The 14618-nt window shown below is 38.9% G+C and overlaps 1 long non-coding RNA gene across 4 annotated transcripts; it reads left to right on the top strand.

The window, feature by feature from the left end:
- Positions 1-1507: 1507 nt before the first annotated feature.
- LOC139960359 (uncharacterized) lies at positions 1508-13445 on the top strand. Of its 4 annotated transcripts, none has more exons than XR_011790497.1 (7): positions 1508-1688; positions 3755-3858; positions 4116-4321; positions 5524-5674; positions 6481-6689; positions 11386-11464; positions 12673-13445. It is a non-coding gene; the product is annotated as an uncharacterized lncRNA (long non-coding RNA). The 4 variants fall into 4 exon arrangements; XR_011790495.1 differs by having other exon boundaries at positions 1508-1712; positions 4116-4284; XR_011790494.1 differs by having other exon boundaries at positions 1508-1712.
- Positions 13446-14618: the final 1173 nt, after the last annotated feature.

Raw genomic sequence — 14618 nt, 5'->3', positions numbered from 1 at the left:
GGGGGGTGTCACACCCCCCCAATAATTTGGTCGCTGTCGGCAAATTTTGGGTCTGTCGGCAAAAGGAGAAAAGGTGAAGAGAGCGGAAGGGGAAGAAAGAAGGAAAGCTGAATAGAGAAAAGGAGAACGGGAGCTTCTTCCGTGCCAAATTTGACTTAAATATGCACCAGATTGCATCTAAGGACGTTTCAAAACTAAAAATTTTCCAAAGGGGAGGGGGACACCCCCTACCCTTAGACCCCTCCCCCACTTCAGTCACCACTTCCAGATCCGTCGGCAAATCAAATTTGACTTAAAATATACACCACATTGCATCTAAGGACGTTTCAAAACTAAAAATTTTCCAAAGGGGAGGGGGACACCCCCTCCCCTTAGACCCCTCCCCCATTTCAGTCACCACTTCCAGATCCGTCGGCAAATCAAATTTGACTTAAAATATACACCAGATTGCATCTAAGGACGTTTCAAATCTAAAAATTTTCCAAAGGGGAGGGGGACCCCCTTCCTCTTAAACCCCTCCCCCATTTCAGTCACCACTTCCAGATCCGTCGGTAAATCCAATTCTCCACACCCCCCCGCCCAACAAAAAAAACTTCGCTACGCCCCTGGTTTTTGTGTTCTTTCCCATTGTGAAGAGCAATAGGGAATCAGGTGGTTTAACATTAGAATAAGCCTCAGTGTCTCTAATCATTAGATATTCCTTTAACAAACGAGGATCGGTTGAGGAAGGGGGGCTACTAGACGAATTGACGGGGAAGAATGATTGGGAGGCTAAAAAACCCCTCTCGGTTATCACAACGAGGATGCTGGTGCGCAGCGCAGCATTGCTAATAACAATGCTTGGGCAATCTTGTTTTAAACACCTCAAGACTAGGGCTCTCTTTAACGGCCAAGGATTGTATTTCAGTCTTTTATAGCCCTAGGATAGAAACTATACTGAAAAGCAAAATGATTATGTGGAATTGGTCTGAGACCTTATAAGGGTCCCAAATCTGAAATGCATATTCAAGAGTGGAACGAAGTTTTGTTCGTAGACAAAATGCAGACAGCTATGAAACGTGATACCTTAATTGTTCTCTTTAGCTGGACTTGAGATGTCGATCGCTGTTGTCGTGTGTATACTGTGATGTGGGTAATGACCGCAGCTGTATGTGCTAACTGTACACTAGTGTCTAATTACCGACGGTAGCAAGCTGTGTCTGCATTTTCTGGGATCGATGGTGGTATTTAACACTTCTGTTACACACCATTTAAAACTAGGTCAAATTACCGGCATTAAACGTTTCCTTTTGCGCGAGTCTTCAAACCCTTAGGGCAACTTTTGTGACGAGATTCTCAGCGAAATCAATAAATTATCTTGACCAACATGTTTAATGACGTTAGGACTATGTTATGAGACCATTTGAATTGTTTCGTTGTAAATGTAATGATTTCTAATGGATATGCATCTAGCATGTTATTGTTAATTTATCTTCGGTCAGGCGTACACGGTCGTGGTCAAAGGTTAAGCTAAGGAGCGCGAATTATGATCTGTATGTGAAAGCTCACGAAAGGTTGCACGAGCAATGCAGTTCGCTTCCTGGCAGCCGTAGGCTAACAATTCATACGTAATTGTAATTTGTAGCCTATTCTGTATGGGGAGTAACTGCCAAAGAATGTGAATGGCAGATATATTCACCAGCTCGAAGGTTGTTCTTAGTTTTGTGGAGCAAGTTAGTACTTCACATTGTTTGAGTCAGCGAGCGTGATAAATTAGGCTAGCCTATCATATAATAGGTTCGCTTAGGCCTAACGGTAGGCTAGCTCACGTAGGCACTGGCGTCTATAGCAAGTTGGAATGCTACAGTATTGGCCTAGGCCTAATATGATATTCACTATCTCTATTTATGTAAGTAAAATAAGTCACTTTATATCTGCCGACAAAATACTAGACCTTGCAGGTTGGGCATAATTACTTTCTGGTTAAGGCTAGTACAGTTAGACTAGGCCTAACTTAATTGACTTTAAATTCCTACCAGAGTAGCCTACCATAGCCTATGCCATCTAGCACTTAACAGTAACACATCCTCAAGAAACTAACTCGCAGCCAGAAAAATTAGCTTAGGATGAAAGCTCTCTCTCTTTGCTATTTTTTCTATTTCTATCATGTCAGACAGGCAAGGTCGTCTCCTGTTAGTTCCGGACAGGAAAAGTGTCGGTTTCCAGGAAACCAACTTTTTAGCTCTGCGGTCTAAGTGATGTTGGTGATGGTTCAAATATGGGTACAATTATAGAATACAGGGCCATTCATTAACACTTCCTAGCATCCAGATGCGCGGTGTGTCTGTATACATGTCCATACACGTATGACGCCCTCTAAAATTCCAACCATCACATATTTCATTTTGACTCTGCATCCGCGCATCCACCCGAAAGTACTAGGAAAGGACTTAAGAAAATTTTCGAAAAGTCTCCCCCATGTATTTAATTTTGACTCCGCATCCGCGCATCCATCTCAGGAGTACTAGGAATGGACTTAACAAATTTTCGAAAAGTTTCCACATATACCATCACATATATCAAATACTGAAAGTCCTGCATGTACGAAGATATTCCACATCAATAGTCTGTCGTTCTTAAAAGGCATCCGTACATGTGCGACGCCCTCTAAAATTCCACCACAGAAGTACTAGTAAAGGACTTTTAGTAAAGGAAATTTTTGACCCTGCATCCGCGCATCCGCGCATCCACACAAAAAGAAAGAACTTGGACTTGACATTTTTTACTCACATACGTACTGGGATTAGACTGAGCATCCGCGCATCCAGATGCTCAGATAGAATCATCGAGTGGCCCTGTATTCTATAATTACTCGCAAATATGGAGAAAACTCTCCATGCAAGCTGATGATATTAATACCTAGCGTAGGCAACTAAATTGATATACATGTTTTGATTTGATAAACTAGCATAATTTGACCTGAAGCTAGGCTTAACAGTATTGGTCCAACTCTCGGCATATCTTTATCAGATCATAGAATTCTTTTGATGCCTAAGACATGATTTTATGGTCGGCAGAACTGTTCACTGAAACTTTGATTATTATTAAACCAAATTTAAACTTTGCTAAGTCGACCTCTCATTGTTAAGTAATTGTCCTTAATTTGGTTTTCAATTTGAATACATTGATTGAAAGTTGTGAGGAACACAACTCATGGTAAACACATATTAAGAGTATTGAGAGATAGTACAATATATAGTATCTCTGTCCTTGTTGAATAGAATATTATTACACAAGTGCTAGAAGTCATGGAAGCACATTAGGGTTTACCATGAATATACCAATATGTTGTTGGTACTTGTGTAAGGCTGAAAAGCCAGTTTTCATCTTTGCTAAGTGTACACTCAAAATTGTTTGGCTGATGAATTGTTCTCAAAATTGTGTTGAATTCATTCCTTGCTATTGGCTTGACCATTATAGTGAACAATACACATCAAAGGAAGTTTTGGCATTTTATGAAGTACTCCAAAGGTTTGATAGCAATGTCTGGTAAGGTTCATTAATGAGTCATATTGCAAGTGTTAAAAATAAACAGGCACTTAGTAACAAAAAGAGGTACAGTTTATTCATGTTTGTAAACATTCATCGGAAAGGTATCTGCATACGCAAACTGGAAGATGATCTTATGTAAAACTACTAAAAAAAAAACTACTAAAATTTATTTCACACCATAGGTATATATATATACATATTGCTTTTATATTTTTCTTTACAGCATTGCATTGGCCACACTGATTCACAAGAAGACTCCATGAACTGTGACTGTAACATCCTGCTGGAGGTCTGAGACATTGAAGATTCTGTAATGCTTTCGTTTGGGTATGCACAATTTACTATAGTAACACGTAAATATTTAAGCTCGTTTTCGTTTCTTTCTGCCATTAAACCACAATGATATACATTTGTTTATACATAGTTATATCAATGAGGCAGCAGTCAGGGTTGTTTAGGTAGTCAGGGGGAGGGAGGGGAGGAAGGGAGGGAGTGTATAAAAATGAGTCTACAGTAGTTGCAATGTCTACAGTATCTGCTTTCCAATATATGACATCTTCTTATCTTTTACAATACTGTCTCAGGTGAAAGAAGAAGATAAAGTAAATGGAAGGAAAATTGTGAGTCTTGGATGCATGTAATGAAGCTGGATCAGGTTTAGAACAAGTGGTTGAAAGATCATTAACTCCACCAAATACGAGAAGATCCTTCAAGCCTGTCCTCTACAGAGAGATCTGGAAGTGCTATCTGGAGGTGATTTAACAGAAATTGGAGAAAATTAAGATTCAAGGTAAACATCAGTGTGAGCCAGAATCATTAACATCAGTCTTGTCCTCTCAACAGTTGATTGTTGTCAAGATCAGTGCTAAATGTACGAGACACGGTGCCTTAGCCTGTTGGAACCAGTCTGTATTTGGTGTTGTCTGTTTTTTGCTAAATGTACAAGACACAGAGCCTTAGCCTGTTGGAACCAGTCGGTACTTGGTGTGGTCTGTTTTTTGTGCTAAATGTACGAGACACTGTGCCTTAGCCTGTTGGAACCAGTCGGTATTTGGTGTGGTCAGTTTTTGTGCTAAATGTACGAGACACGGTGCCTTAAGCCTGTTAGAACCAGTCGGTATTTGATTTGTTTTTTTTTTGTGCTAAACTACTATTCTTACAGAAAGGCTGAACAAGTTCCATGATATAATTTGAACAGAGTTACACATTCCACTCATTCCAAGCAACCATGACAACATCAAAATGAAGCTGATTGGTGTCTTAGTTTAGTGGCATGAGATGCTAATTAATGTAGTCCATTTTTGTGCTAAATTATTGAGACATGGTACGTTAGTTTATTGGTATTAGTTTTTAATTAGTGTTGTCTGTTTTGTGCCAAATGTAGGAGACCTTGTGCCTTAGCCTGTTTGAACCAGTCGGTATTTGGTGTTGCCTGTTTTTGTGCTAAATGTACGAGACACGGTACCTTAGCCTGTTGGAACCAGTCGGTAATTGGAACCAGTCGGTAATTGGTGGTGTGTTTGCATTAAATTGATAAGTTCTGCCTTAGTTTATTGATATGAGTTGCTAATTAGTGTGGTCTGTTTTGTGCTAAATTAATGAGACCTGTTGCCTTAGTTTGTTGGAATGAATTTGTAATTAGTATTTTGGTTGTCTTAAATTGATGATTGTTGCCTTAGTTTGTTGGAAAGAGTTGCCAATTAGTGTGGTCTGGGTTGTGGTAAATTAATAAGACATTGTACCTAGTTTGATGGAACAAGTTGGTATTTAGTGAGGTCTTTTTTGAGAGTTGTTCAAACCAGTGTCCAATAACTTTGATCTGACCATATAATTCCATTTCTTTCACAAATGGCCCCTCTAGAAGAGTACACATCTTTTGTCTCACAGCTGACAGTTTGGTTGTTAACACTTAACAGGGTTTGACTTTTTTACTTTTGCTGTTACTTTGAAGAAAAGTGACTAATTTGTTTTGTATTCCTCTCCTTTCATCAGAGATCTGTGGCCTATATTGCTCAACAAGCTTGGATTCAAAATGATACCGTGAGAGGAAACGTTTTGTTTGGTAAAGATCTCAACTCCACCAAGTACGAGAAGATCCTTCAAGCCTGTCCTCTACAGAGAGATCTGGAAATGTTATCTGGAGGTGATTTAAAAGAAATTGGAGAAAAATTAAGTTTCAAGGGAAACATCATTGTGAGCCAGAATCATTAACATCAGTCTTGTCCTCTCAACAGTTGATTGTTGTCAAGATCAGCGCTAAATGTAGGAGACACGGTGCCTTAGCCTGTTGGAACCAGTCCGTGTTTGGTGTGGTCTGTTTTTTGTGATAAATTAAAGAGACATTGTGGCTTAGTTTGGTGGAATGAGTAGCTAATTAGTGTGGTCTGTTTGTGCTTAATTGAAGAGAAGTGCTGTGATAATTTGTTGGTTATTAGTGTGGTGTATTTGTATTAAATTTATAAGTTTTGCCTTAGTTTTCTGATATGAGTTGCTAACTAGTGTGGTCTGTTTTGTGCTAAATTAATGAGACCTGGTGCCTTAGTTTGTTGGAATCATTTTGTCATTAGTAATTTGGTTGTCTTAAATTGATGATTGTTGCCTTAGATTGATGGAAAGAGTTGCCAATTAGTGTGGTCTGGGTTGTGGTTAATTAAATAGACAGTTGATTGTTGTCAAGATCAGAAAACTCAAAGATGAGCTCATTTGATGATAACTACCAGGTAAGCTGGAAAGCTGCAATATACAGTCAAGGTTAGTCATAAGAAAGACAGGTTCCTAAAAATGTAATATATATTTACTTATGCATGTCTTCACCATTAAAGTTTCAATCACAGCCTAAACTTTGTTGGAATAAGTTGCTAATTAGTGTTTAATGTTTTGTGCTAAATGTACGAGACTTACTTTGAAGAAAACTGGCTCATTTCTTTTGCATTCCTCTCCTTTCCTTAGGGCTCTGTGGACTATGTTGGTCAACAGTTAGTTTTTTGACATAGCGCCACCCCATCATCCTTCACTCTATGACTTACCCATCATTTACCGAACGTACACATCCTTGGATACAGCGCTACCGAGTATACTTTCGATTTATAGTGTGTCTCTTCAAAAGGAGTTCCTATTCTTTCCGTCTGCCGTCTTAAGATGGAGACTAATTCTTTCTGGTAAGTGAAGTCTATGATCAATTTCATTGTATAGAAGCCATTTAAAACCCGTAGGGAGGGGCTGTTTTGCCAATATGGCAACCCCTAACCCACCTATAACAGCGCCCCTAGTCGAAAACCTAAATCTCTCTGATTTTGAAATAGACATTAATGACTGGATCCCTGTACAAAAATAGCAGAAAAAGACAACGTCCAAACTCTGTTGAAAAAAACCCACATCCTAACTCCAAACCAACCACCAAAAAGTCCGCTCAAACAATCATTGTATCAGGAATCTTACCAGAACTATCAAAAAAACCAATAACCCTTGCTAAACTAATCAATGAAGAAAAACCAAATGCCATGATCTCAAATATAAACGATCTTCGTAGTAACAACATCCTAATCACCCCCATGACCCTAAATCTGCAAATATCCTCCTGAAACCATGGACTCAAAAGACTAAACTAGGCAACCCCAAACCAAGAATCCCCAAAAAAGTAAGACAAAGAAACTTCTCTGTAGTAGCCTGTGGCATAAACCCTGAAATTCAAATCAAAGATATTGAACAAAAATTCAAAGACCAAGAATACACCCCAATACAAACTAAAAGACTCATTAGTCACGCCACAAACAATCCAACTTGGAAAGTAAAAATAACGTTTGAAGAACAAAAACCTCAACAATCCCTAATCAAATAAGGTTTCTACTTAGGATACTCTAAACACAAAACAGAAGAATACCACGAACCCCCCCCTCCCCCCCAAATCACTCAATGTTTCAAATGTCAACTTTTTGGACACACCCACCATACTTGCAAGAATCAAACCAGATGTCTCAGATGTGGCGAAAACCACAGAGTTTTTTTTCACTGTCACCGAGACGACGCTCAATGAAGCTGAACAGGTGGTTGTAGGTTTTAACCCATTTATTTACACGCGTGGTTTTAACAAGACCACGATGAAAACTAGAAAGTAAAGATATCAAAACATCAATATACAAACATTGGTGAAATAAACACATGAATTGAACAAATCAATAATAACATAATAATGCATAATATTTCTCCTTATAAATAATGCACAAAAGGAAGAAGTACAACAAATAACATTTGGTAACATGAAACAAGACATAGAGAAAGATTGGCGACAATTACATTCTTGATAATTATAACTTAACTTACAATTGTTACCGGGCAAAACCAACAGCACGACAAACTGCGGTGTACAGGGGTTTACATGGATTAACTGCGGCTTTCTGGGGTTAACGGTGGCTTTCTGGAGAATGTTCAGAATACCAACAAAAAATAACCTCTGGCGAGATATTCTACTCCAGATACTCTTACAAATAAGCAAACAACAAATACACAAAAAAAGGAATAAAAATAACAGGCACAAGCATACAGCAAAATCACATTAAAGGCAAATATCTATAATGCGATATTAAAAGAGACTTACAATTACAATATCAAGGCCCTTAATACTTATATAAAACATTGAGAATACTTACATACTAAAGAACAGTGCTACAGGAACACATGCAACGCCTCTCTGTACCAGGAGAGGAATGAAGCATGCATGTGTACCTCACAAAATACGCAAGTATACATCGAATAGGTAATTGTACATCGATTACATAAGTATGCAAATCTTGGAGGTGGATATGAAAGGCAACCAGTAAATGGGCAGTATTGACCTCTGCCCGACCTCGACCAAGCGGAAAATTCCCTTTGGTCTCGCTATGTAAATAGCACACATCGGCAACGATGACACTCCCCCCACTGGAATACGTCATATTCAAGTATAACAATGCCTACAATACCTAAACCACCGCATCGATGTACATTAAATTCCATAACAGCTTTAGCAATCAAAATTGTGACGTAAAGCTTCTAAACCAAGTAAATAACTATAAAGCCTCACACACCTGACAGCTCAATAACGAAGATAAAACACATCAACTATATTTACATAGAAATTCAACGATAATGCTTGCAAACACTTAAGAAGATGAGAATGCAGATTCAAGTAAAACAATCTTAGTAATAGGACGAACCAGCTCTGTAGTCCTAGTCTTAACTCTTACCGACCTAACTAACCTACTACAGTTAACACTAACAACCAGCGCCAACGGCCAGAGGTTATGGGGAGTCATTTCATCTAAGATTAAAACCAAGTCACAGACTGCCACATTATCTGTGACCCCCGTCCACTAAGACCTCTTTTGCAATTCAGGTAGATATAATTTAACCACTTTCGCCAGAATTGGTTAGCTAGGTGCTGGACATGCCTCCAGCGGCGACGAAAAGGGTCAACAGAGTTAGAGACTGTCCCGAACGAAAAGAAAACACAAAATGTGCCAATTGCTCTGGGACTCATGCCGCCCTTTACAAAAGATGCCCAAAATTTAAAGAAGCTAAAACTGAAGCTAATAAGAAACAACAAGAACAAAGAACCTATGCAAATATAACCAAATCTACCCATAAAATTGAAATAACAAATAGAATGGCCACTGAAGAAAAACTTAATATCGCAACCTTTGTAATTGAATTAGTACAATACACCTTCCGAATAGCCGACATTAATATTAAATCCGACGACCTTGCGATATAAACGATTGGTATAGTGCCACTAAATATTCAAATATGCCTCCTTCCTTGGTCTTGACAACATAAATGATCTAATGCTAAAAGATTCCCCTCCGTCTGCCTCTGATATTCATTTCCCATTATTTAACGAACTCCTTAGAATCGGTTATTTCCCAACCCTGTGGAAATCCGCCAAAAATGATTTTAATACAGAAACTAAGTAAAGACACACCAAAATTCAAAACTATCGACCAATTAGTCTCCTCCCAGCCTTTGGTAAGATTTTCGAAAGAATTATAGATAACCGCACCAGAACCCACCTAGAGCAAAATAATCACTTTGCCCGTATCAATCAGGCTAAATCCGCGCACACAAATCTACAATAAACCAAACTTTCTGCCTCTCCGAAGAAATTTGCATCGGCTTCATAAAAAAACATGATACCACTGCCCTCTTCCTTGATGCCGAAAAGGCGTTCGACAAAAGTTGGCACAACGGCATAAGAATTTAACTACTTAACTTTAATCTCCCCTCCAATTACACCAGACTTCTTTCCTCTTTCCTTAGTGAAGCGCAACACAAAAAAATACTACAAAAACCAATACTCAAAACCTATTCCACTTCGTGCAGGCACCCCTAAGGGCGCTGTTCTCAGCCCCTCCCCTTCACCCTATTTGTTAATGATTTGAACATCCCCCCTCTATCTAAATGCAACTATAGTCAGTACACTGACGACATAGCCATTTGGAGTAGCAGTAAAAATATCTATATGACGGAACTAAATATTAAAAAAGCAATGACAATCTCGAAAATTGGTGCTCAATGTGGAGAACAAAAATAAATCCCTCAAAATCTAACCTAGCCAATTTCTCCATACTAAACTCGAAATACCATAACCATATTTCCAAAATTAATCTTTTCAACACCTCAATCACTGCTACTCCTAACGCAACCTTCCTCGGTACCACTTTCGATGGCAAATTATTGTTTAATCTACATTGTACCAGAACTGCAGGACGCTGCTGGTTCTAACTTCCATTCAAATCCTCTCACACAAATATAACTTCCCTCCGAAAACAATTATCCAAATCTATAAATCCAAAGTTAAACCGATTCTCAGTTACGGGAGCATCTCCCTGCTTACCATCTCTAATCCCAATAAACAAATTTTAAACAGAATCCACACCACAGCTTATCGATTCGCACTCAAAATCCCTACCTATATTGCTACTTTGTACGTTCTCCGTGCAGGAAACACAAAATCTACTTTCACCCGACTTGGAGAATTCAACACCAAGTTATACAAAAACAACCTCGAGAACGACACTTTGATTGAAGACCTCCCCCTGAAATACAAAGTGGCAACAACTCACTACCCAAAAACCAAACCCTTTCTGTATTCACACTTGCTACTACTTAAAGTCTCATTCCATTAAAAAAATCCTTTCCTTAATGGGTCTAGGCCCCGACTCCAAGTATACTTATATATGCAGAACAAAACAAACAACTCCAACAATGACTGATTGATTAAAACATAAAGTAGCAACCACTCCCATACCAAACAATAGAAACCGCAACCACTCCCTACCCAAACAATAGAAACCACTCCGTCTCCACAATCCTCAGTACTTAGAAGTTCCTCTCCTTTAGAAGTCCCTCCCTAATTGGCTCTTCGACTCCGACCTCGGGTATGATTATGGCTATCCTGTTCAATGTAAATATAAGACTTCATTTACCAGCAATTCCCTGACTGAACATACACAACTTTTCCAAGAAAAAAAAAGGAAAAAAATGTTTATTCTATAAAAACAAACTTATTATCCCCCGTAAGACCTCTCGCCAGGTTGACCAGGGGTTAAACTCCTTTTGATTCGAAATCAACAACAACAAAAACAAAGCTTTTACTTGAATTAAAAAAAGAAGTACCTAATTTCATTTATTTCAATTCATTTATTTATTTTGTTCTATCTTAACATAAGTATGACATATGACATAGAAGGAGATAAGAAACAAAACTTGTGAAAGGAAGTGTACTAAAAAACCCTATAGAGCTTGTCGGGTAGTGACACTCCCTAAAAAACTTAATGTGGAAGACATCATGAGTAGATTTTGGTTTCATTTAATCGATAGGTAGAGGTTGAGGAATTGGACACTCTTGCGCAAGATATCAACGGCTTGAAGTACTCTGCTCAGGCGGCCTTCATTCTAGGTATGTACTTATATAATATAATAATAAACATAATAATAAAAATAATAATCAATTTACTGTGTTTGGAAAGAAACTTTTTGCTGCTTTGGATGAAGATTAAGAATTCTTGTTTTTCAAAAGGCAAAATGCAAGATGGACTATATATGAAAGGATGAATACCAAAAATTTAAGAAAAGAAATTGGGTGGGGGAGGGGGGAATCAGGCAGAGACCATCATGCTACTACCCTGTTAATTTTGTGTAGGACCCTGGTTAATTTAAAAGGAAGAAATCCCTTTAGTACCCTTGAGTTTCTGAAAGGTTTCTTCTTTGGGATAACGGTGGAGAGACATATCGATGTTCTCTTTTGGGTCTGATCGTCAGGAAAATGCAGATTAAACTGCCATGTCCATTTGGAACCTGGGAATTGAACCCTGCTACTGGAACAAATGTATTACATCAGAGCATAGACAATGATTCAGAGAAATATGGCATTTATATTAATACTCTGTTGTTTTCTTTCCCAAATTTTTCTCTTTGGTTAAACATTGAGTGAAAAGATTCATTCGGTTGGAAGCAGCACCGCCCTTTTTCACCCTTTTTATTGGGAGGGGGGGGGGGGGGTTGGGGGAGACCTATTATCCAAGTTAGGGTCTGAAAATATTACAATAGGATTATTGTGGTGGACAGGACAGACAACAGTTATTTTTGCTTGTAGCTGAATGTATGATGTCCAGGGATCACAAGGAAGTATCAAAAGCCCGATCAAAAATGCCGTATTTTTGTTCTATCGAAATTTGTCAGAATAAAGAAATTGAAAGCCAAAATATAAAGAGTTTATCTGGCCTTGTAGACTGCGATTGAACCAGTCTCTGTCATCTACAAATAATAGAAAGTGGGTATCCATTTCTGTTTGTGACAGCAACAACAAAAAATGACTGCAAATTAACAAGTTTTTGTAAACTTTCTCTATTCAGGGATTCAAATCTCCACTCGAATATAACCCCCCTACTTATGAACTGTCAGGTAGCTCAAGGTGACAAACTTACGACAATGATGAGAAAAGGCCTTTTGCGGTTCCTAATTCAATGACGTTTCTCACAGTTAATTGAATTGACTTCCCCCACCCTCCGGATTATCCTCACCCATAGAAAATACCCTCCACCCAAGAATACTTTAAAAAAAAAGAGGCCATGGCTTACCGAGATCCTCTCTGCGTTCATTTTTCAGATTCCAATGAACCTTCCATCAGCAAAGGGATGGCGCAACTCGGTCTGAAGGACAATCGACCGCTGGCAGAACGGATTGACCGGTACAACCCAACCAGCCGGACCTGGCCGCTAAGCCCAACTCCACCTCATTCCCACCGGACTTTAAGTCTCACTTTTTTAATGTGGCTTGGCAAAAAAAAATATTCAAAATGGGAATTGGAATTTTATATATTTTGGATTTGGTGTTTGTGTGTTTATCTCGTTTAGAGGAAAAGAAGAAAAAACAGCATCTTTATTTTATGGGGCCTTAAAGTTTTAAAAATGGGTTTCGGTTGATGATTTCTTGGTCTACAAACATTGTGGTGCTCGACCGACTGACACTTTATGGGGATGTTAAGGTGACTGAATTTAATATTGGCAGGAGTTATGGATGGTAGTTGGAAGGACCAGTGGTGGGTGGGGGGGGGGGGTTGTGAGGTGAAGGATCAAGAAGGAGAAATGAAAGTGTTGAAAGTGAAGAGGGAGAATCTTTTAATTGAATTTCAGTTTGCAGTAGCACAGGTTTACTGATAAGGTTATATTTAAAGAAAGTGCCAATAATGCACTATTGGGGGTGTGGTAGTCGGAGGGGGGGGGGATTGAGTTTGCAATAAAAGGGAGCAACCTTTCCACATTTATGTTGTTTGTGCTATGGTAGTATCGTTTCCTTTTTCAAACTGGAGGGCAAAAATGTAAAAATTAAGAGTTATCTAAAACTAATTTCAAATCAGGTTTAGTTAATAAATAAAAGTTTGAAATTGTTGGTATCAGAGGTGCCATGGTATTTTAAACTCAAGCAGCCATGGAAGGCCACCTCCTTTTTATTGGGAACTTGTTGTCAAGCAAACCTATGGATCCAAGCACTGTCTGGCTAAAGTAAGATGGGGTTTTTATTTTTATCTAGGAGAAATCCATTCTTTTTCCCCTCATGTGAAAATGGTCTTCCAAATATTTAAAAAAAAAATATGTCCAAAAAGAATGTACTGGTGTGAATTGGATAGCCACCTGGTGTGAAGTTAAAAGGCCATAGGGCTTATCCCATATGTATATGTGACTGCTTAGCATAATTAAATAACTGCCCTCCAGGCTGATATTATAAATAATAGAAACATTATAGAAACTAACTGTCTGTTGTCACCCAACCTTCTCAATAGTAGATGCAGGTATCACTAACAATGTTTATGAAAGATGTATTGCATGTTTTGATTAGTATTTGCATGATAATTTGATAAGGGATAACCTGTTTCTGGACAGGTAGTTGAAGGGTATTAACATTGGTGGGAGGGATGAAGGTATATCCTGTCCATGAACTGATTTGTCATTAAAAAAAAAAAGAAGTTATTTCCAAGTATCACTCTTTTTTTTTTCTTTCTTCCTTTACTTGAGTATTGTAAAAGGAAAAGCAGAGGTTGAGTTTGAGCCAGGGACCTTGTGATGCAAAAGCAAAAGTCTTTACCACTAGACCAGTAGGCAGGCCTTTGGATTTAAAAGCTTTACAAATATTTAAAGATCCTGCTGTTTGGACTTAGTCTTTTTTTGTAAAACATTTTTTCCACTACTCCCTCACCCCCCGATTAGCTAGTCAGGGGGGAGGGGTGGTGGCAAACTCACCTTGTCCGCGTTGAACCTTGTCAGGGGGGGGTGGTGGCGAACTCCACTTGTCCGCGCCTTTACCTTGTCAGGGGGAGGGGGGACGGCGACCTCACCTTGTCCGCACCCTCTCACCTTTTCCCCCTCTCACCTTCGGTACTCACCTTGTCCACCTGCCAGGAGGAGGGGGACCGCCCGCCTTCGGGATTCACCTTATCCACTTGTCAGAACTCCTTGTCAGAACTCCTTTTGCGCATACTCACCTGGGACTTGAACCGATGCAATCCAAACCAATCGCTTACTGAACGATGGAATAACCAATTACACCATTTCGGT

This window comes from Apostichopus japonicus, chromosome 19, assembly GCF_037975245.1.
Source record: "Apostichopus japonicus isolate 1M-3 chromosome 19, ASM3797524v1, whole genome shotgun sequence".
Lineage (NCBI taxonomy): Eukaryota > Metazoa > Echinodermata > Holothuroidea > Aspidochirotida > Stichopodidae > Apostichopus > Apostichopus japonicus.
This window is presented reverse-complemented; position numbering and strand designations above follow the sequence as displayed.